General features: G+C 37.2%; 1 pseudogene; it reads left to right on the forward strand.

The window, feature by feature from the left end:
• Nucleotides 1-508: 508 nt before the first annotated feature.
• LOC108458625 (transketolase, chloroplastic-like) lies at nucleotides 509-23,662 on the forward strand (annotated as a pseudogene).
• Nucleotides 23,663-23,729: the final 67 nt, after the last annotated feature.

Genomic DNA, 23,729 nt, shown 5'->3' on the forward strand with positions numbered 1-23,729 from the left:
CTGTTACGATAGTCGAGACTAGCTATCTCCTTAATCGAAATTGTAGACAGCATAATAATCCTTCTTAATATTTGAATCAAATACTCACTTTGATTCTTTTATAGGATTACAGACTCATTTAGATTATCTATTAAAATAAATTATCTTTTTCGTAATGTAAACATTCTTATAATGTCTTTTATCATCAGTTTAAACATAGACAATTAATAAGTTGATATATACTTGTCACAAATTCGCCATGCATGCAAAATATAAAAAAAAGAAATACAAAAAATATAACATTAAAATATAAAATTTATTCATCCTTTAAATATATAAAAAAAATTACATGTTTATTATAATATATACACATTTCCCAACATATATATTAATAACGAATTTAGATGAAAGACGATTAGGTAATGCCTCAAAAATTATATCGTTGACTTTTAAATTGGGGGATTTTGATTTGGTAATCTTTTTACAAACATAATTGCTAATTTTAGGGACTAAAAGTTATATTAACCCAAAAAAATTGGTGCCTATGTACTTTGCCTTCTCTTCCTCGAATATATCAACGAAACTCATTTCGATCTCCCTTTCACCAACCTCACTCAACTGAGTCGACTCGATCAAAAAACAACAATGGCCTCTACTTCATCTCTCACTCTGTCTCAAGCTCTCCTAGCTCGAACCATCTTTTCCGATGGGTCCACCCAATCCTCCGACTACCGTGTTTGACTTCCCACCACCACTTTCTCCGGTCTCAAGCTCACTACCCCACGCTCCCGTCGAGTCCTTCCCACGCGCTTAAACCGGAGTCTCCGAGTCCGTTCCGCTGCCGTCGAGACAATCGGCACTCCTGCCGAGACTTCCTTATTGGAAAAATCAGTCAACACGATCAGATTCTTAGCTATTGATGCTGTCGAAAAGGCTAATTCTGGTCACCCTGGATTACCCATGGGTTGTGCTCCGATGGGTCACGTTTTATACGATGAAATAATGAGATATAATCGTAAGAACCCTTATTGGTTCAACCGTGATCGTTTCGTCTTGTCTGCTGGTCATGGTTGTATGTTGCAATATGCTCTGCTTCACCTTGCTGGTTATGATAGTGTTCAGGTAAAGCTTTTAAACTTTGTAGCCATGTCCGATTCGGTGAAAAATTGGATTTGGGTTTTCTTTCCTTTCAGTTCTTTTTAATGTTTTGCATTAAATATGGTGTAACGTGTAGTGTAATTGAGTACATAAACTTTTATTTATTACCATTATACATACGAAACTTCAATTAAATTTAATTCATATATATATAAATATATTCATTTATTTTTATATCGTATTAATAATTTTTTTATATATAATATATCAACATAATTTCCTACTTCGATAATGTTGTTTATAATTTGTGAAAATAGTATGAAATTAAAATTTCATATATAAAATTATGTCAAACTAAAATTCATATATAAAAATTGAAAAAAAGTTGATTATTAGATTAAAGAACTAAACTTTACAGTTATTGGATTTTGTTATAGGAAGATGATTTGAAGAATTTTCGTCAATGGCGAAGCAGAACACCAGGACATCCTGAGAATTTTGAAACACCTGGAGTTGAAGTTACAACTGGTATGTTAGAGGTCAAATTATGTTTTGGTCCCTCTTTATTAAGAAATTTTTGATTTAGTCCTTGGAATTTGGTTTTTTGCCTTTATAATATCATTTTGTTGGAAGTGGTGATTGTGTTTTTAAGAAAAATTCATATCAGTATTTTGTATAATTAATGATATTATAAACATAGAGGGACAAAATAGTACATGATTAAAATATAGGGGCTAATCACAAATTTAAGCATAGTAGAGAGATCAAAACCATAATTTGATACTATGTATCATATTGACATGGCATATATATATTGTTGGAAGTGTTGATTGGGGTTTTAAGAACAATTCATATAGTTAAAATGTATTTAACTATTTGGATTAATTAATGATATTATAAATATAGAGGACAAAATTATATTAGATTAAAATATAGGGACTAAAGACTAAATACTAAATTTGAGCATAATAGAGGGATCAAAACCATAATTTGATAGTATGTTATACTTATGCAAAAGTTATTATTTATATAGAATTTTGTCAAGAAACATCTTATTGACATAGACTCACTATAAATAAAGCAAATGTATGTACTTATGTCACGGGGTTAGAATTTTAGTCTTGCAAACCGCGCGACTTTAAGAGATTTCTTTGTTCCAAATCTGCATATGTTAGTGCAATTCTCGCAAAAGTGAGAATTCTTGCAGAAGTTCTTTAAGACATCGAAATATAGCGGAAACAAACTCGAATTGAAAGAGCAACGAAGAACAAAAAAGCCAAAGGAAAATGATGCACACAAAATGTTTGAGTAAATGCTCTCAATATATTCTTTAGCTAAAAAAGAATCAAGTAATTACAAATGAAGAGAGAGACCTCTATTTATAGTTGAGCTCTGTTAGATCTAATGGTACAAATTAAATTACATTAATTGTTGAGATTAGTTCTCATCTACAATAAGAGAGTTCTAAGGGCATTTTTATTTTTTAGGATTTAAAATAATTATCTTGGTACAATTTACTAGAGTGTTTCAATTCAATTAGGATTCAAGTAGATAGGTCTTGAGTCTCGTCCACGTGATGGGTAAGTCTTGACGAGCCGAATGACCCTAAGGGAACATGAAAGGTTTGAAATATGTGCATTAATTATGGGACCCTTTGTGCGGCCCATGACATTCTCCCCTACATCCTCAGAATGGAACTGGTCCATCTTCTCTTGGAATTACCATAGAACCTCGATAGGTTCTTAACTAGCTTAACTGTCGGGAAATCCCCTCCATCGTACAAGGTACTCATGCCTTGACTTGTAGTACTTCCGTCAGATCACTCGGTTTGCCATAATGCATTCAACATCAAAATCGTAGGAAATATTTACTCCTATTAGTGCTCGTTCGGACTTGCCTTGATTTGGATCCTCTTGATCCTCATGGAAAGGCTCAAGCATATTGACATGGAATACGGGATGGAACTTGAGTTTTGCTGGCAACTCTAGTTTTTAGGCTACCTTGCTTACACTTTTAGAATTCTGAAAGGTCCCTCATATCGTCACACAAGCCCCTTATGCAAGCCAATGTGGCACAAAATCAAGTGTTGTTTATCAAGAATTGAGTTACCAACGTGATACTGTACATTTCTGTGATCCTGATCAATCCATTTCTTGTTGTGCTTACTTGCCTTATGTAGGCAAGCTCAAGCTAAGTCATTATGCTTTTGCCAATCTTTAGCAAATCACTAAGCTACTAGATTTGGTCATTCGTAACGAGTCACAACAACATTGGATGTGAGTGATTGTTGCCCCATCATTACCTCGAAAGGACTCTGATTCATGGCCCCACCCCGCTGCAAGTTATAAAAAAAAATTGGCCACAGAAACAACTTTGACCAGTCTCTCTGTGTGGCACTCACATGTACTGAAGATAAGTTTCTAATACAGTTTTTACTCTTTCAGTTTGCCCATTAGTTTGCAGATGCATACTAGTGGAAAAGTTCAAGTCTGACCCCATCAACTTGTATAACTCTGTCTAGAATCGACCCGTAAATCGCCCATCTCATTCACTGACAATAAACTGTGGCACCCCCAATATTTCACCACATATCTAAGGAACAAACGAGCTACCTCCTCAGTAGGGCACTCATTGGTTGCTGGAATGAAAGTTTTATCATTGGAAAATCTGTCAAACATAACAACAATACTTGCAAACCATCAGATTTAGGCAAACTAATAATAAAATCCATAGATACACTTTTTCATGGACGTTCCAAAATGGGCAAAGACTGCAATAAATCGACTAACGTTTTCAACTCTATTTTGTCTTATTAGCACACTAGACAAGTCTTCATATAAGTCTCAACATCATCACTCATGTGAGGCCAATAATAATGGTCCTCAAAAGAGCAAGAGTGCGGTGTCTACTTAGATGGCTAGCTCGAGTCATGACACTTCTTCATGACTTTCTTGTACAGCTTCTCATATTGAGGCACATAAAAATGATACCCCTGAGTTTACAACAAATCTCCATTGAGCCAAAATCGTCTCATTTTTCTCTTTTTTTGGCAAGTTCTATCAATGTTTTGGTTGTGGGATCATTGAACAATCCCTCTTTAATGCACTCTAATAAAAAGCTATCTGGTTGGTTGTTTGTTGCAAATTTCATTTTTTAGCTTAATTCATTAGCCACTACATTGGATTTCCCCGACTTATATTACATGCTGAAATAAAATTCTGTGAAGAAAACCTGCCAACGAGTCTATTTGGAGGATAACTTTTTCTGAGTAAGAAAATAACTATTTTTCACATTGTTTATAAATACCACGAATTTGGAACCTAGCAAATAGTGTCTCTATGTTCGCAAACAATGAACCATTACGGTCATCTCTTTCTCTTGAATTGTGTATCACCACTCAGTATCATTAAGCTTATGACTCTCAAAAGCAATTGAATGACCATCCTACATCAATACTCCTTCAATAGAATAGTCTGATGCATCCGTATGCACCTCATACGATTTGGTATAATTCGATAAGGCAAGCATAGGATTTTTTATCATCACATTTTTCACTTAATCAACGATTTTCCGACATTGTTCATTCCAATCCCATATCTTACTCTTCTTCAATAAGTCTGTCAATGATGCGGTGATTTTGGAGTAGCCTTGGATGAAGCGTCAGTAATAGTTTGCCAGCCAAGGAAAGATCGCAACTTTGTTGCCTTGGTTGGTGGTTCCTAATCAGCAATTGCTCGAATTTTCTCCTCGTACATCCAGATTTTTCCACATCCCACAATGTGGCCTAAGAATGGCACCACACACTGAGCGAACGAGCATTTATCTTCCTTGAAAAAAATCTCATTCTCTCGCAAGGCTTGGAAAACTTCCCTTAAATGCTCCACATATTGCTTAAGTAACTTGATGTACACCACAATATTGTAAAGGTAAATAACCATAAAATAATCTAGAAAAGGTTGAAGTACCTTATTCATTAGGGTGCAAAATTTTGCTGGAGCATTGGTTATTCTAAAGGGCATAACCAAGAACTCATACGAGCCATAACACATCATGCAAACTATCTTTAGCTCGTCCCCTTCGGCTACCTTGACTTGGTGGTACTCGAATCACAAATCCAACTTGGTAAACCACCTTGCACTTCCTAATTGATCAAAGAAATTTGCAATGGGATGAACCGGATACATATTCTTCACAATAATCTTGTTTAATGCCTGATAATCAATGCACAATCTTAATGACTCATCGTGCTTTCTCTGAAATAGAATCGTGTACCAAACGGGGCTTTAAACGATCTAATGAACCCATAATATTTTCGCTACTCTTTTAACTTTGGCGGAGACATACAATATGAGACCTTAACTGACAGGTTCAATATTGGGCATCAACTCAATCTTGTGACCCACCTCCCTTTTAGGTGATAACTTTTTGGGCAACTCAGCAGTCATCACATCCCAAAAAGACTATAATAATTGTACTATTTCCTTAGAAATTTCATCAACGGACTTGATAAAATCGTCAGCTTTCAAGGTTTCTAATTATGAAACTTCATCTTTGCATACATATTTTGAAAACTGGATTGATGATAATACATTGGCTTCCACACCATTGTCTCGTTTAACTGACACTACACATCGGTGGCATAGATCCATGATGCACATGCAATCAACAAAAAGGACAAGAAGTGCATTAACTCGATCAAGGGATTTTAATCCAACCATAAAGTCATAATCATCAAATGGTATTAACTTGATAGTTTCCTTTTCGGTCGAACTGCCAAGTTGAAGTTCAACTCATTTTGTAACACCTATTATTGAGACTCTCTTGAAATTCATTGTCTCAATCCACCCCAATTTCCCCTCAAACTTGGGACCAAGATTCTAAGTAGACTATTCAGACATGAATAGATATAAAGAGTCCATGTCTATCAGTGCATTCAATCTTCTACCTGCCACCATGATGTCTATAAAGATCAGTTCCTTTTACTTACGACCCTTTTTAGCTTCAACAAACTCAAGATTGAATTAAGCTTCAACTTTACTTTTTTTGACTCATTATCTTCTTTGATGGTAGAACATAGATCGTTTCGGATAATTCCTTACCATATGCGGACCCTTATAAATGAAGCATTTCAATAGCCTTTACTTCTGTTCCTATTGTTTGTCGAGTTTAGCTTTTTGAACCGTTTGGTTCTTACTGTCTTCATTCTTTGTCAGTCTGTTTTTTTTCTCCCTCATCATTATTCTTTGGTTTGAATTTGGGCTTGGAAGACTCAAACCTTTCCGATTTCTTAGTACCTAGCTCAATAAGCGACTCTGCAACAGTCATGGCTTTGGTAAGTTCCTCAACTCCATGTCTTTCCAATTCCTTTTTAACTCATGGCTTCAACCCATCCATGAAAATGAAGAATGTCTCCTCACTCAAATCCGTAATTTGGAGCATTAGTTCACTGAACTGCTTCATATATTCTCAAATTGTGCCACATTGTAAAAACCGACGCAACTTAACCCAAGCCTCCTCTCGACATATTGGGGGGTAAAACTACTCCTTGAACTCTTTTTGAAACTCTTCTTAAGTCTCAATTTCGATCCCAACTTGCATTTCATCTAGGGATCTACGACACTACCGTAGAAAAGCGACATCAATAAAATACATGAAAGTAGTGTTTACATTAACATCATCTTTCTTGATACCCACAACACAGAAGTATTACTACATTTCTCATAAGAAGTTGTCCACTTCCCTCGTGAACCTTGTCCTCTTGAACTTTTTCAATTTGGGGACATCAATCTTATGGCTTAGTGTCGCATTTAACATTCTTTTTCTTATAGCAACTCTTCACACTGTGAGCTCTCCTTTGTGCTCCTCGATCTTTGAGTTCAAAGTTGTTATTATGGTTTCGAGAGCATCATTCCTTTCAATTAGCTTATCCACAATAGTGTTAAAAAGCACTTGCAATGTGTCCACATTGGAACTAAAGGCCTTTTCCAAATATTCATTGAACTGCTATTTTATTGGGTCTAACTCCTCAGTGCATGTCTCCATTACCTCGAGCGTTTTCTTCACTTCCCCCATGGATTTCTTGATATGGACCACTTGACTTTCCAAAGTCGACAGCATATCCCTTGATTTGTTTCGTTTCTTGCCCCTCTCATGAGTTTTTATTGGGACATTTTACTTTTCTGCTCCTTTTGACATTTCAACATTGCCTTCGTAACCTTAATTCGGATACCAACTGTCACAGGATTAGAAACTTAATCTTGCAAATCATGCGGTCTTAGGCGATTTCTTTATTCTAAATTTGCCTATGTCAGCCTAGTTGTCGCAAAATCGAGAATTCTCACAGAAGTTCTTTAAGTCACTAAAATATAGCAAAAGCGAACTTGAACTGAAAGAGCAACTAAAAATAAAAAAGCCAAAGGAAAGTGATGCACACAAGATGTTTGAATAAATGCTCTTAATATATTCTTTAGCTCAGAAAGAATGAAGTGATTACAAATAGATGTAAAAGTCCAGATTCAACGGTACAGATTAATTACATCAATAGCTGATATTAGTTTTCATCTACAATAAGAGTCTTAAGGGATTTAAATTGTTTACATGTTTATTATTTAGTATTTATAGTAATTATCCTGATAAAATATAATTTATTGGAGTGTTCCACTTCAATCAAGATTCAGTAGATGAGCCTTGAGTATCTTTCAAGTGACGGGCCAATCTTGACGGACCGAATGACACTAAGGAAACATGACAGGTCTAAAATATGCGCATCAGTTATGGACTTCTTTGCACGGCCCATGACACTTATATATGGTATATTTTCTTTTACATACAGGTCCTCTTGGTCAAGGTATTGCAAACGCTGTCGGGTTGGCTCTAACTGAGAAGCACTAGCTGCTAGGTTCAACAAGCCTAACAATGAGATTGTTAACCACTACACATATTATTACTTCTCAATTTTTTACGGTTCATTGTGTTATGATATCTTGTATGGATAATAAATTGATCTTTTTTTTATAGGTATGCTATTTTAGGTGATGGTTGTCAAATGGAAGGTGTTGCGAATGAAGCTTGTTCGCTTGCCAGACACTGGGGACTTGGAAAGCTTATTGCTTTCTACGATGACAATCACATTTCGATCGATGGTGACACGGAAATTGCTTTTACTGAGAATGTCGAGGAACATTTTAAAGGCCGTGGGTGGCATGTTATTTGGATTAAGATTGGGAATACTGGTTACGATGAGATTCGTGCTGCTATTAAAGAAGGAAAGGGTGTCAAAGACAAGCCCACTTTGATCAAGGTCAAATATTATCTAGATGCTTGTTGAGTTTATAGTCGAAATTAGGCTCGTAAAAATAGTCTTCCTCTTATTCTTTGCAGGTGACAAATAATGCAAACTTGTACAATGTTTACGGTAGTGCATTGGTTGCCATGGAAGTGGATGCTACTAGGAAAAACCTTGCGTGGCCACACGAGCCATTCCATGTACCCAAAGATGTTAAAAGGTAAGGAGATTTGTAGAGGTTTCAATATATGCATTTGATTATGTTTTCTTATTTGGTGTTTGAAACTTTCTTCCCATATTTGTAGGTATTGGAGTCGCCTTGTCTAACAGGGAGCTACCCTTGAAACCGAATGGAATGTAAAGTTTGCTGAATATGAGAAAAAATATAAAGATTAAGTTGAAAAGCTCAAATTAATCATCACCGGTAAGCTATCGACCGGATGGAAGAAGGCACTTCCAATGAGTACCCCTCTTATTGTCTCTATAACAGCCCGATTTAAAGCCTAGTCGAAATAGTGGTTTCGGGACAAAAAATCTGAAGTTAAAAAAATTATTTTATTATTATTTTAGAGTCATAGTATGTTTATATTAGTACATGAAAAATTTGGTGAGTTAATTTTGATGTTTGTGAGCCTGATTGTGAAAAATGACTAAATCGCATAAAGTGTAAAAGTCCTAAATTGATAGATAAAGGTGTTAAATAGCTAGAGAATCTAAATTGGGGGCCTTTAAAGGTCAATTAGACCCCTAGAAATAGGGTGGCCGGCCATAGGAGACATGTGTGGTAAAAAAATTCAATTTTTGGTGGGATTAGGTGACCAATTTTAACTAAAATAGAAAATAGAAAAAGGAAATGATATCACCCTATTTCCCATTTCTTCTTAGCTGAAAATATCAGCCATTGTCGGGGTTTTAAGCTTCAAATATTTTCAGTAACTTGAAACACTCACAAGTAAGTGATCCTAATGGCTTTTCTAAAATATTTTTGTATTTTTGAGACCCTTGAAGCATTAGTTTTCAAATGAGGGTGCTATCTTGCAAAATGATCAAGAGTTTAGGGTTTTTCCATGAAAGAATTTGTGTTGTTTGCTGAGTTTTTATGGAAAAAATGAGTCTTGGTCGTTTTATAAACAACTTTTGTGAAAGGCGTTAGCTTGAAAACACCGAAAGGGACTGTTTTGCATAAGTTGCAAAATAAGTGATAAATGTGTGAAATAGTGGGAATTTTAGGTTGCTATAAGAGTAAAAAGAGTTTAGCTAGGCTTAAGAGGTGAAGAAATTCGATAAAAATCAATTTTTGGGCATAGAGGTAAAATGGTCATTTTGCCAAAGTCTAGGGGCAAAATGGTCATTTTACTAAAAATATGAATTTTCAATTGCCTAATTGTAATTAGTGACTAAACGAGTGTATTTTGCTAATATAGATCAAGAATTTTCAAATTCGAACCAAGACCGGGGGAAAGCCAAACAAATCGACTAAACCGTATAGTCGCTACATTTTGAAATCCGAGGTAAGTTGTATGTAAATAATATAACTACGTTGCTACTATCTGTATGTAAATTGTCATTGAATAGATATGGCATGAATTTCTTGATTTCGAGATTGAGAACGTGTATTGATCATTGAGATAGTAGAATTCACGTTGGGACCTTAGGAAGTAAACCGGATATTCATGCCGTATCACTTGGGTCATTTGTGTGAGCTAGCGTAAGACATGTCTAGACATGCATCGGTTACATTATGAGAGCCAGTGTAAGACCATGTTTTGGACATGACATCGACATTGAGATGAGTACTAGTGTAAGACATGTCAGGGACATGCATCAGCCTTGAGACGTAAGCCAGTATAAGATATGTCTGGGACATGCAACGGCTATGAGATGTGTCAGTGTAAGACCATGTCTGGGACATGGCATCGGAACGGTTATGTGAGAGCTAGTGTAAGACCATGTCTGGGACATAGCATCAGCCTCAAAGATGATAGCCAATGTAAGACCATGTCTGGGACATGGCATCGGCACTTTACCCATGATTGAGGCTTATGAAATATCCGGTAGTGTTCCGAATGGTTGAACGGCAAGAGTTATAAATTTAAGTTAATAAGAAAAGTATAACCGTATTGTGAGTATTACAGGTACTTAAGTGATACATATGTATAAGATGTGAACTCATTGTATATGCTATGTGATTTGTATGAAGTAAAGAGTAAGTCATGCGTGTGCCCACTTTGGTATCATAAGTTGTTGGTAAATTGTAGACTTATTGTTGTATATTTATTTATATGCAACTTACTAAGCTTTATGCTTACTCCTTTTCCTTTTCAATTCTTTTAGTGTTGCCTAACTAGCTCAAGGATCATCGGAAGTCAGAGATATCGATCACACTATCAGCCGAAACATTCGGTATAGTTCGATTTATATTTTTGAATATGGCATGTATAGAATTAGAACTTATTATTTTGAGCCTTGGAGATTTAGCTTAAATGTGTTAGCTTGGGATAGATCCCACATTTAGTATTAAGCCATGAATGATAGGTAATATTTATTTTGAGTTTATAAAAGTTGCATCTACATGGTTGAATGAATGTTTATTGTGGCTGATTTGATTTTAGAAATTATGCTTGTTTTGGTATTGGCTGGTATTTGCGTGAAAATAGGTATGCAATAGTGGCAATGAGGTTTGGTAAATATCCTTATATTGCCCACACAGGTAGACACACGGGCGTGTGTTTAGGCCATGTGTGACACACGATCAGCCCTATAGGCGTATGGTCGGGTCGTGTGATCCCTGTACGTAAAAATTTCAAGTCAGTATGCATGATAATAAACACACAAGGAGAGTGACGATCGTGTGGAGGACACGGCCTAGTATAAGGGCTTGTGCCTTGGCCGTGTGACAATTTAAGAATGCTGATGTCAGAAACAGAATACCCAGGTTTTTGCACAAGGGTTAAGACACAGGCGTGTCGTGATCGTGTGAGGGACACGAGACATTGATACGAGCGTGTGTCTGGCTGTGTGAAAACCCCTGTAGGTGTGAATTAGAATTTAATTCCACACGAGTGTGGGACACGGGCGTGTCCCGGGGTGCTTAGGCCGTGTGAGTCACACGGACCACCAGCACGGCCATGTCGAAATGGTCACACGGGTGTGTTACCCTTCCACACGGGCGTATGCCTTATTTTAAGGTAAATTTCTTAAGGTTGGTTTAATGACCCAGAATGGTTCCGAATAGTTTTTAACGGTCGATTTGGGGCTTGTAGCCCCATAATAAAAAGTTTAAAGTAGAAATTGAAAAAGTTTTAATTTGGACCAATTCTCGGTGGCTTGAGATTGTTTGTATGTATGAGATAAAGTTAGGTAATGCCTTGTACTCCGACCCGGCGTGGGTTACGGGTACAGGATGTTACATTTAGTGGTATCAGAACTATGATTTAGTCGGTTCTAGGACTAACCTAGCGAGAGTATGAGTCTAGCTATACATGCCATAATTGTACATTGATAGTGTGACGAATTCTGACGATTATAAATTATGTTTTTATATAGTAAATGGATCCTGATAGAGTCACGGCGTATGACGTGAAAAGTAATGCGCCGGCTCCTGCCGAAGGGATCATGCCCGTTGAGAGTGAGCTCATGACTATAGGCCAAGGCAGAGGGGCTGGAGAAGTCTACCTTCAGATGATAGATGCTTGGTATACAGAGTTCGTTCCTGCGACCCCGAACCCTTCACCTCCCCCTCTCCCGATTTCTAGTATGCCCTAGTAACTCCGTAAGGCGCGGACATGTTTAGAAGAGAGAAGCCTCCGGTAGACAAGATCCGAAAATAAGGAGCCAAGGAATTTCAGGCTAGCATAGATGATGATCCGGAGAGAGCATAATTTTGGATAGAAAATACCATCAGGGTATTTTATGAATTATCATGCACACCTGAAGAATGCATAAAGTGTGCGGTGTCACTTTTACGGGATTCGACATATCAGTGGTGGAAACTCTCGTGTCTGTGGTACCGAGAGAAAGAGTACTTCAGAATTTTTCAAAGAAGAGTTCCCAAAAATGTATATTAGCCAGAGGTTCATGGATCAAAAAAGGAAGGAATATTTAGAGTTGAAGCAAGGTAATAAGATTGTGATGGAGTATGAACGCCAGTTCCTGAAACTCAGCAAATATACGCGGGAATGCGTATCCACTGAAGCTACCATGTGTAAGAGATTTGAGGATGGATTTAATAAAGATATCCGAGTATTTGTTGGCATCTTAGAGATAAAAGAATTTGTAGTACTCGTCGAGAGAGCATGCAAGGCTAAGGAGCTAGTAAAAGAAAGGAGAAAAGCAGTTATTGAGTCGCAGGATTCAAAAAAGAGATAGATAGGGAAATCATATCAGTTCTCGTCTAAAAGATCAAAAGAGTTTGTTACTCGATCGAATGTTTCAGTGGGGTTTTCAAATAGAAACAAGAACCAACAGAACGCAACTTCTAGAGCCCAGATCGCTTCTATCGCGAGTGTCGGTACTGCTCAGCCAAATAAGCCAGAATGCTTGCAGTGTGGCAAGGGTCATTTTTGCGAGTGCCAAGAAAACGAGAGGGGTTGCTACAAGTGTAGGTCACTAGACCACTTTATTTATAATTGCCCTAAAATGGGAGAGAGAAAGCAAGAAGTAAAGGCAAGCAATGCTCCATTGAGGGGTAGACCACAAAAGAACCTGGGAAGCGTGGCTTCTAGCAAAAGTGCACCCAGAGACGCTGTAGTGAGGTTCAAGGGCAAAGCACCTGCAAGGACTTATGCTATTCGAGCTCAGGAAGAAGCAGAATCTCCTGATGTGATCACGGGTACTTTTTCTATCCATGATATATCTGTTGTTGCATTAATTGACCCGGGATCTACCCACTCTTATATTTGTATAAAATTAGTACCTCGTATGAGCATGTTAGTAGAGTCCACTGAGTTTGTGATCAAAGTTTCTAACCCTTTAGGCAAATATGTATTAGTGGACCAAGTGTGTAAGGATTCCCCTTTGACAATTAGAGGTCATTGCTTTCCGACTAACTTGATGTTATTTCCGTTTAATGAATTTGACGTAATTCTTGGGATGGATTGGTTGACTTCTCATAATGTTGTAGTAGACTGTGGGAGGAAAGTTATTAAGTTGAAATGTGAAGACGGGAATGTTCTTCGAGTTCAACCAGATGGATGAAATAATCTGCCTGTATTAATATCGTCTTTAACTGCTAAGAAATATTTAAGGAAAGGATATGAGGCCTATCTAGCTTTTGTGTTGAATTCTCAAGTATCTGAGTTGAAGATTGAATTGGTACAAGTGGTCTGTGAGTTTACAGACGTGTTCCCGGAAGAATTACCCGGACTACCTTCAGTGAGGGAAATCGAGTTTGGAATTGAGTTAGTTCCCGGTATGACGCCTATCTCGATTGCTTCATATAGGATGGCTCCAACCTAGTTGAAAGAGTTGAAAGCACAGTTGCAAGAGCTAACGGATAAGGGCTTTGCGAGCCAAGTTTTTCACCATGGGGTGCTCTAGTACTTTTCGTGAAAAAAAAAGACGAGTCGATGAGATTATGTATCGACTATAGACAGCTCAATAAGGTGACAGTAAAGAACAAATATCTTTTGTCAAGAATCGATGATTTTTTCGATCGGTTGAAGGGGTCCACTGTATTTTCCAAGATTTATCTAAGATCCGGGTACTACCAGTTGAGAGTGAAGAGCAAGATGTACCAAAGACTGATTTTCGGACTAGATATGGGCATTATGAATTCCTTATTATGCCTTTTGGTTTGAATAATGCCCTGGCGGTATTTATTGATCTGATGAACCGCATTTTCAGGCCATATTTGGATAAGTTTGTTGTCGTCTTTATCGATGACATATTAATTTATTCGCGTGATTAGAGCGAGTACGCAGAGTATCTGAGAGTTGTGTTGCAAACCTTGAGAGACAAAAGATTGTATGCCAAGTTCAGTACGAGTAAATTTTGGCTTAAGGAGGTCGGTTTTCTAGGACATCCTGTATCAGGAGACGGGATCCAAGTTGACCTAAGTAAGATTTCGGCTATTGTTGAATGAAAACCTCCGAAGAATGTGACAGAGGTTCAAAGCTTTTTAGAGTTGGCTGGGTACTATAGACGGTTTGTAAACAGATTCTCTGTGATAGCTACGCCGATGACGAGACTACTATAAAAGGATGTCAAATTTGAATGGACAGAAAAGTACCAGCAGAGTTTCGAGAAATTAAAGGCTTTGTTGACCGAAGCCCAGTGTTAGTGCAACTGGAGTCGGGTAAGAAGTTTGTAGTATATAGCGACGCCACTTTAAATGGTTTGGGGTGCGTGCTTATGCAAGAAGGTAAGATCATAGCTTACGCTTCAAGACAATTGAAGCCACATGAGAAAAACTACCCGACGCATGATTTAGAGGTGGCCTCCATCGTGTTCGCACTGAAAATTTGGAAATACCATTTGTATGGGGAGAAATGTCGGGTATTCACCTACCATAAGAGCTTAAAGTATTTGATGACTCAAAAGGAATTGAATTTACGACAACGATGGTGGTTAGAGCTGATAAAGGACTATGAATTGATTATCGACTACCATCCGGGAAAGGCGAATGTAGTCGCCGACGCTTTAAGTAGAAAATCGTTATTTGTACTGAGAGCAATGAATGTCAATATGACATTATCTGATGATGGTACAATTCTAACAGAGATGAGAGCTAGACCGACGTTTCTTCAAGAGATCTGAGAAGCTTAGAAAGGTGATGAAAAATTGAAAACCAGGAGAACTCAGTGTGAGTCTGGAATTGAATAAGATTTTCGTATCGGTACCGATGGATGTTTAATGTTCAGAGATAGAGTTTGTGTATCCAATGACAATGAGCTTATTCAGAAGATTCTGAGAGAAGCACATAGTGGTTGTTTGTCCGTCCACTCTGGCAGTGTGAAAATGTACAACGACCTTAAGAAAATGTATTGGTCGTCGGTTATGAAAAGAGATATTTCAGAGTTTGTGTCTAAGTTCCTGGTATGTCAAAAGTAAAGGCTAAACATCAAGTGCCTTCGGGTCTGCTTCAGCCTATCATGATCCCCGAGTGGAAGTAGGATCGGATCACTATGGACTTTGTGATGGGTTTGCCAGTAATCACGGAGAAAAATGATGTTGTTTGGGTTATTGTGGATAGGCTAACAAAGTCGGCACATTTTATACCAGTGCGTACCGATTACTCCTTTGAGAGATTAGCCGACCTGTATGTTTCCGAAATTGTGAGACTACACGGAGTGCCCATGTAACAGCCCGATTTTGGGCTTAGTCGGAACAGTGGTTTTGGAGCTACTATTTCGAGGCCAGAGAAAATTATTTTGATAGTATTTTGTGTGTTATAACATGTTTATAAAGGTGCATGAAAATTTTGGTATATTAATTTTAGCGATTTCTAGTCCAATTTCGAAAAAGGACTAAATCGCGTAAAAGGTAAAAGTTGTATTTTAGTACCCAAATGTGTCTAATAGCTAGAGTATTAAAATTGAGGGCCTTTGAAATGAAATTAAACCCTTAAATATGGCTTGGCCGGCCATGGGACAAGAAATTTCAAATGGTCAATGTATTTGATAAGGTGATGTCATATTAGGTGATAAAATGGTACCCTAAGGAATTAGCTTCAACTTTTTCATTTTCTTCCTTCTTCTTTGACCGAAAATACCAGAAAATAAAAAGGTTATGAAGCTTTGAAATTTCAGCAAAGAAACTTCCTTGAAAGTAAGTGATTTTAATGCTTTTTCTTGAAGATTTTTACATTTTTGGAACCCCTAAAGTATAAGCTTTAATAAGAGGGGACTATTTTGCAAAATGATTAAGAGTCTAGGGTTTTTCAATGAATGTATATGTGTTTTTTTCTGAGTTTTTATGGAAGAATGTGAGTTGTAGTTGCCTAATAAACAACTTTTGTGAAGGAAATTTGCATGAAAATACCTTAAAAAGGTTATTATGCAAAGTTGTAAAATGGGTTGTTAATGTGCGTAATAATGATTTTTATGAGTTTCCATAGTTATGAAAATGGTTTATCTAGGCTTAAGGAGTATAGAAATTGAATAAGAATCTTGTTTCGAGCCTAGGGGCAATTTGGTAATTTTGGCAAAATAGAGGGGCAAAATTGTAAATTTTTCCAAAGTGTGTCAATGGACTAATGTGATTAGTACATTATTTTAATTAGCTAAATGTGATGTTTTAGATGTTAAAAAATACGATTTGGGACTAGAATGGGGAAAATTAATTTATGGACGATTACGTCTTTTTCACTTTTGTGGTATCGAGGTAAGTTCGTATGTAAATAATACCATGCTAGACATGTATTTAAATGTTACCATCATATGAATTGTACAAATATTAATGTGTATGTGATTAATATAAATATGATGAGACAAAGCATTGATAAGCGAGGAAAAATCTCATTTGAACTTTAGGAATAAAATAGGATACGAGTGACATGTCACTAGGAATTATGAGTCTAGATGACTAGCTCGAGAGTGAGCATTTAAATGTCATGAGATATGAGGTAGCTTTAGCTACAATTGAGGCACTTATATGTAAAGGTTTTTCCGAGTATCCAATTAGTATTCCAAGTGTTCAATGGGTAATCCGAGGAAAGAGTTGATGATGGTCCCAATGAGGTAAGTCATTGGTGAGTATGCACTTGAGTTATGTTACGAGTTGTTCAGGTATGTACACTAAGCCTATGAGAATGCCTTGGTATGTGATGATCTATGATGCATAAATAGGTGTTCTTACCATGATGGATGAAATGATGTTGTATTAAATTTGTGAATAATGATCATGAATGAGTAACTTAGCCTTGACAGATTTGAGTTACTGCAGTAGTGTAACTTTGAAAATATGCTAAAAATAGTGAAAAATGAGTTAGAAGCTGAATAAAATATGGAAATAAATCTTATTGAGTTTAGTTTCTTATAAAAGAAACCGTGTAAGCAAAAGAATTTCCTATAATGAGATATGTGAAGTTGCGTGGGACAGAGTAAGAATGACTTTGAAATCCCCTGTTTTGATTTGAGAAAATCATTATAAATTGTACAAAAATAGTTATGAGTTATAATTTATATGTTTAGAATCCTTAATGAGTCTATTTTCAAGAGAAATAGACGAAAACATTATTCAAGTCCTGTGCTATGAGATAATTGAACTTTAGTGTAGAAGGGTCCGAACTGCCAGACTATGAATCAAGGGTAACTTTGAGGAATTAACTATACTAATTTGCTAAACCAAAAATTCTGGAAATTTTATGGTAGAAAGGTACATAAGTCTAGTTTCAAGGAAAATTAACGGAACTTAATTTGAAGTTTTGTAGCTCCAGATATAAATAATTTAGTGACTGTTGCTAAGGAAGACAGCTTGTCGTGAATTTGAGAATATGTTGTAAACATTGATAATACATGTTAATGAGTTGCTTATTGTTTTCATATGAACTTATTAAGCGTAAAGCTTACCCCCCATTTCCCTCCCATGTTCCCTAGGGTTGCTAAGTTAGCTTGGGTTTGAGGCCGTCAAGGATATTATCACACTGTCGAGTTAACGCTATCAGCGTAAGTAAATCCTAATGTTTCGAGTCTATGGCATGTATAGGGTTTTTAGGTTGAATGTGTGATATTATGATTTAGCCAAAGGTATTGGCTTGTTATTAAGGTGGTATGTAGTCTTGTAAATTGGCCTATGTTGGCTAATGACGTTATGGGCCTATATGATTATTCTTATGCATGTATGTTATTATCTCTTATGATGTGGCTTACAGCATGTATGCCTAGAGATTGAATTGAGATTCATTGATGAGTTAGTAACTGATGCAAGATTAAGTGATTGGTAAATAGTTAATAATATGGATATGATTATGCATGCCTAGTGATGGACATGAGGTTTGTGACGTAATGATAGTTATGACAAGTATGTGGTAATGATATGAGTAAATTCTATGATATTTATTGTATAGGAAATTGTCATGAGCATAACATGTTTGTAGATGCTTAAGAGCTCATTTATGCCATGTTGTATGTTATTGGATAAGTATGTGTGCATATGTTGTGAGGGTGACAAATGGCTTGGAAAATAGCCTTGTAATTGTCCACACGGGTAGACACATGGGCGTGTGTCTAGATCGTGTATGACACACGGTCTGCCCCATGGGCGTGTTGTCCAACTGTGCGTCCCCTGCACTTAAAATTTTAAGTCAGTTTAGTACACGGGTAGGTCATATGGGCGTGTGACATGGCCGTGTTTTAAGTTCAGTGTTGCGTACGGGCTAAGAGCACGGGCGTGTCCCAAGCCACACAGGCGTGTGTGACCACACGGTCTATACCCACACGGGCGTGTGGAGCCTTAAAGCATGAAATTTTTCAAGTTTTTATTAAGTTCTTGGTTTAGTCCCGAACCGCCTTTAATACATGTTTTGGGCCTCGTGAGCCTGTTTAAGGGACAAAATGTATGTAAAATGAAAAGTTTTAAATTGATCAAAATTTTACAGCCTGATTTTTTATAGTTGGTTGGGTTTAAGTTTGGTAACACCTCAAACCCTATCTGGCATTGGATATGGTTGTTGGTTGAGCTTGAAGTGGGTCAAATTCACGGGGTTGAATTAATTGAGGAGACTGAAAAGAAAGTTAGAGTGATTCGTGACTGCTTGAGGGCTGCATCAGATAGATAGAAATCTTACGCGGATTTGAAACGAAAGGAAATTAAGTTTCTAGTCGGTGATAAGGTATTTTTATAATTATCTCAATGGAGAAAAGTTATCAGATTTGGTAGAATAGACAAGTTGAGTCCTCGTTTCATAAGACCTTATGTAGTTACCGAGAAAGTAGGGTCAGTTGCCTACCGATTGGATTTGCCACCGGAATTGGAAAAGATTCACGACGTATTTCATGTGTCTATGCTACGTTGATATAGATCAGACCTTTCTCATGTGATTAAGTCGACAGAGGTTGAAATTCTTCCAGACATGACTTATGGCGAGGAGCCAGTCAAGATTTTGGCTCGGGAAGTCAAACAATTGAAAAATAAGAATATAGCACTTGTGAAGGTTTTGTGGCATAAATATGGAGTCGAGAAAGCCACATGGGAACTCGAGGAGACTATGAGAGATCAGTACCTGAACTTATTCGCTGGTAAGATTTTCGCGGACGAGAATCCCTAAGAGGGGAGAAATGCAACAGCCCGATTTAGGGCCTAGTCGGAATAGTGGTCTCGGGACCACAAATCCAAAGTTGGAAAAATTATTTTATTATTATTTTGTAGTCATAGCATGTTTATATTAGTACATGAAAAATTTGGTGAGTTAATTTTGACATTTGTGAGCCCGATTGTGAAAAAGAACTAAATCACATAAAGTGTAAAAGTCCTAAATTGATAGCTAAAGGTGTTAAATAGCTAGAGAACCTAAATTGAGGACCTTTAAAGGGCAATTAGACCCCTAGAAATAGGGTGGCTAGCCATAGGAGACATGTGTGGTCAAAAATTTTAATTTTTGGTGGGATTAGGTGACTAATTTTGACTAAAATAGAAAATAGAAAAAGGAATTGATATCACCCTATTTCCAAAATATTTTTATACTTTTGAGACCCTTGAAGCATGAGTTTTCAAATGAAGGTGCTATCTTGCAAAATGATCAAGAGTTTAGGGTTTTTCCATGAAAGAACTTGTGTTGTTTTCTGAGTTTTTATGGAAGAAAATGAGTCTTGGTTGTCTTATAAACAACTTTTGTGAAAGGTGTTAGCATGAAAACACCTAAAGGGACTATTTTGCATAAGTTGCAAAATAAGTGATAAGTGTGTAAAATAGTGGGAAATTTAGGTTGCTATAAGGGTAAAAAGAGTTCAGCTAAGCTTAAGAGGCGAAGAAATTCGATAAAAATAAATTTTCAGGCATAGGGGTAAAATGGTCATTTTGCCAAAGTCTAGGGCAAAATGGTCATTTTACCGAAAATGTAAATTTTCAATTGACTAATTGTAATTAGTGATTAAATGAGTGTATTTTTCTAATATAGATCAAGAATTGTCAAATCTGAACCAAGACTGGGGGAAAGCCAAACAAATCGACTAAACCGTATAGTCGCTACATTTTGAAATCCGAGGTAAGTTGTATGTAAATAATATAACTACGTTGCTACTATCTGTATTTAAATTTTCATTGAATAGATATGGAATGAATTGCTTGATTTCGATATTGAGAATGTGTAATGATCATTAAGATAGTAGAATTCCCGTTGGGACCTTAGGAAGTAAACCGGATATTCATGCTGTATCACTTGGGTCATTTGTGTGAGCTAGCGTAAGACATGTCTGGGACATGCATCGGCCACATTATGAGAGCCAGTGTAAGACCATGTCTTAGACATGGCATCGACATTGAGACGAGTACTAGTGTAAGACATGTTTGGGACATGTATCAGCCTCGGGACGTAAGCCAGTATAAGACATGTCTAGGACATGCATTGGCTACGAGATGTGTCAGTGTAAGACAATGTTTGGGACATGGCATCGACACGGTTATGTGAGAGCTAGTGTAAGACTATGTTTGGGACATGGCATCAGCCTTGAAGATGATAGCCAATGTAAGACCATGTCTGGGATATGACATCGGCACTTTACCCATGATTGAGGCTTATGGAATATCCGGTTGTGTTCCAAATAGTTCAACGGCGAGAGTTATAAATTTAAGTTAATGAGAAAAGTATAATCGTATTGTGAGTATTATAGGTACCTAAGTGATACATATGTATAGGATGTGAACTCATTGTATATGCTATGTGATTTGTATGAAGTAAAGAGTAAGTCATGCGTGTGCCCACTTTGGTATCATAAGTTGTTGGTAAATTGTAGACTTATTGTTGTATATTTATTTATATGCAACTTACTAAGCTTTATGCTTACTCCCTTTCCTTTCCAATTCTTTCAGTACCGCCTAACTAGCTCAAGGATCACCGGAAGTTAGAGATATCGATCACACAATCAGCCGAAATATTCGGTATAGTTGGATTTATATTTTTGAATATGGCATGTATAGGATTATAACTTATTACTTTGAGTCTTGGAGATTTGGCCAAATGTGTTGGCTTGAGATAGATCCCACACTTAGTATTAAGCCATGAATGATGGCTAATATTTATTTTGAGTTTATAAAAGTTGCATCTACATGGTTGGATGAATATCTATTGTGGCTGATTTGATTTTGGAAATTATGCTTGTTTTGGTATTGGTTGGTATTTTCGTGAAAATAGGTATGCAAGGGTGGAAATGAGGTTTGGTAAATAGCCTTATATTGCCTACACGGGTAGACACACGGGCGTATATCTAGGCTGTGTGTAACACACGGTCAGTCTTATGGGGGTATGGTCTGGCCGTGTGACCCCTGTACGTAAAAATTTCAAGTCAGTATGCATGATAATAATCACACGGGTAGAGACACGACCGTGTTTCTCAACCGTGTGGAGGACACGGCTTAGTACACGGGCGTGTACCTTGGCCGTGTGACCATTTAGGAATACTGACATCAGAAACAGAATACCTAGGTTTTTGCACAGGGGTTAAGACACGAGCGTGTCGTGGCCGTGTGAGGGACACGGGATATTGACACAGACGTGTGTCTGGCCGTGTGAAAACTCCTGTAGGTGTGAATTAGAATTTAATTCTACACGGGTGTAGGACACAAGCGTGCCCCAAGGTGCTTTAGCCGTTTGAGCCATACGGACCACCAACACGACCTTGTCAAAATGGTCACACCGGCGTGTTACCCTTCCACACGGGCGTGTGCCCTATTTTAAGGCAAATTTCTTAAGGTTGGTTTAAGGACCCAGAATGGTTCCGAATAGTTTTTAACGGTCGATTTGGGGCTTGTAGGCCCATAATAAGAAGTTTAAAGTAGAAATTGAAAAAAATTTAATTTGGACCAAGTCTCGGTGACTTAAGACTGTCTGTATGCATGAGATAAAGTTAGGAAATACTTCGTACACCGACCCGGTGTGGGTTACGGGTATAGGGTGTTACAATCTCGAGTCTGAATATCGACTAAATTTAGTCAAACACTTGAATTCCTAGACAAATCTTGCTTCGTATGTAAAATGAGGCTTTTTTGTTTGCGAATTTCTAGACATATACTCCAGTGAGCCCCGTTGATGCTACGAGAAACCTCTCTCAACAAAATCTCAATGCTCTTGTAAAAGTACTCCCAGGTTTTCTCAGTGGAAGTGCAAGCCTTGCTTCTTCCAACATGACATTGCTCAAAATGTATGGTAATTTCCAGAAAGACACCCCCGAGGAACGTAATCTTTGGTTTGGTGTTAGAGAACACGGAATGGGAGCCATCTGCAACGGCATTACACATCACAGCCCTGACCTTATTCCGTATTGTGCTACTTTCTTCGTTTTTACCGACTATATGAGAGCTGCTATTAGGATGTCTGTATTGAGTTAAGTTGGAGTTATTTACGTTATGACACACGATTCCATTGGTATCGGGGAAAATGGATCAACCCACCAACCAATCGAACATTTAGCTAGCTTTCGTGCAATGCCTAACGTTTTCGTGCTTCGTCTAGCTGATGGAAACGAAACTGCCGGTGCATACAAAGTTGTTATCCTCAATAGAAACACACCTTCCATTATCGCACACTCTCCAGAAAAACTACCCCAACTACCCGGAACTTCCATCGAGGGGGTTGAAAAAGGTGGCTACATTTATATCAGACAATTCTTCAAGAAACAACCCTGACATAGTCCTAATTGAAACTGATTCTGAGTTGAAAATTGTCGTTAAAGCTGGCAATGAACTAAGGAAGGACGAAAAAGCTGTTCGAGTTGTCTCCCTTGTTTCTTGAGAACTATTCGATAATCAATCAGACGCCTAAAAGAAAGTGTTTTACCATCTAGTGTATTGGCTAGGGTAAGTATTTAAGCTGGATCAACTTTCGGGTGGGAAAAGATTGTTGGATCGAAAGGGAAGGCAATTGAAATTGATCGGTTCGGGGCAAGTGCACCAGCAGGTAGATTATACAAAGAATTCGGTTTAACACCAGAGGCTATTGTTACAGCAGCAAAGGAACTTTGTTAGGCATTATTAGGTGCCTTTTATGATTGTTTTTGTTTTTAATAATAAAAGAAATCATGTGAATTTCTTATGTTGCTTTTGTGATTTTATATGTTTATGAATTTGTAATTCCTCTTTGAACTATTTTCAATTTGTTGGTATCATGAGTTAATTAGATATTAATTTAATTGATAAATTATTAAATAAGTTATTTTATTATAAATGTATTTTATCTCTTTATATTCTTTTTATATAAAATCAATAATAATTCAAT

Source organism: Gossypium arboreum, chromosome 12 (assembly GCF_025698485.1).
Source record: "Gossypium arboreum isolate Shixiya-1 chromosome 12, ASM2569848v2, whole genome shotgun sequence".
In the NCBI taxonomy this organism is placed as follows: domain Eukaryota; kingdom Viridiplantae; phylum Streptophyta; class Magnoliopsida; order Malvales; family Malvaceae; genus Gossypium; species Gossypium arboreum.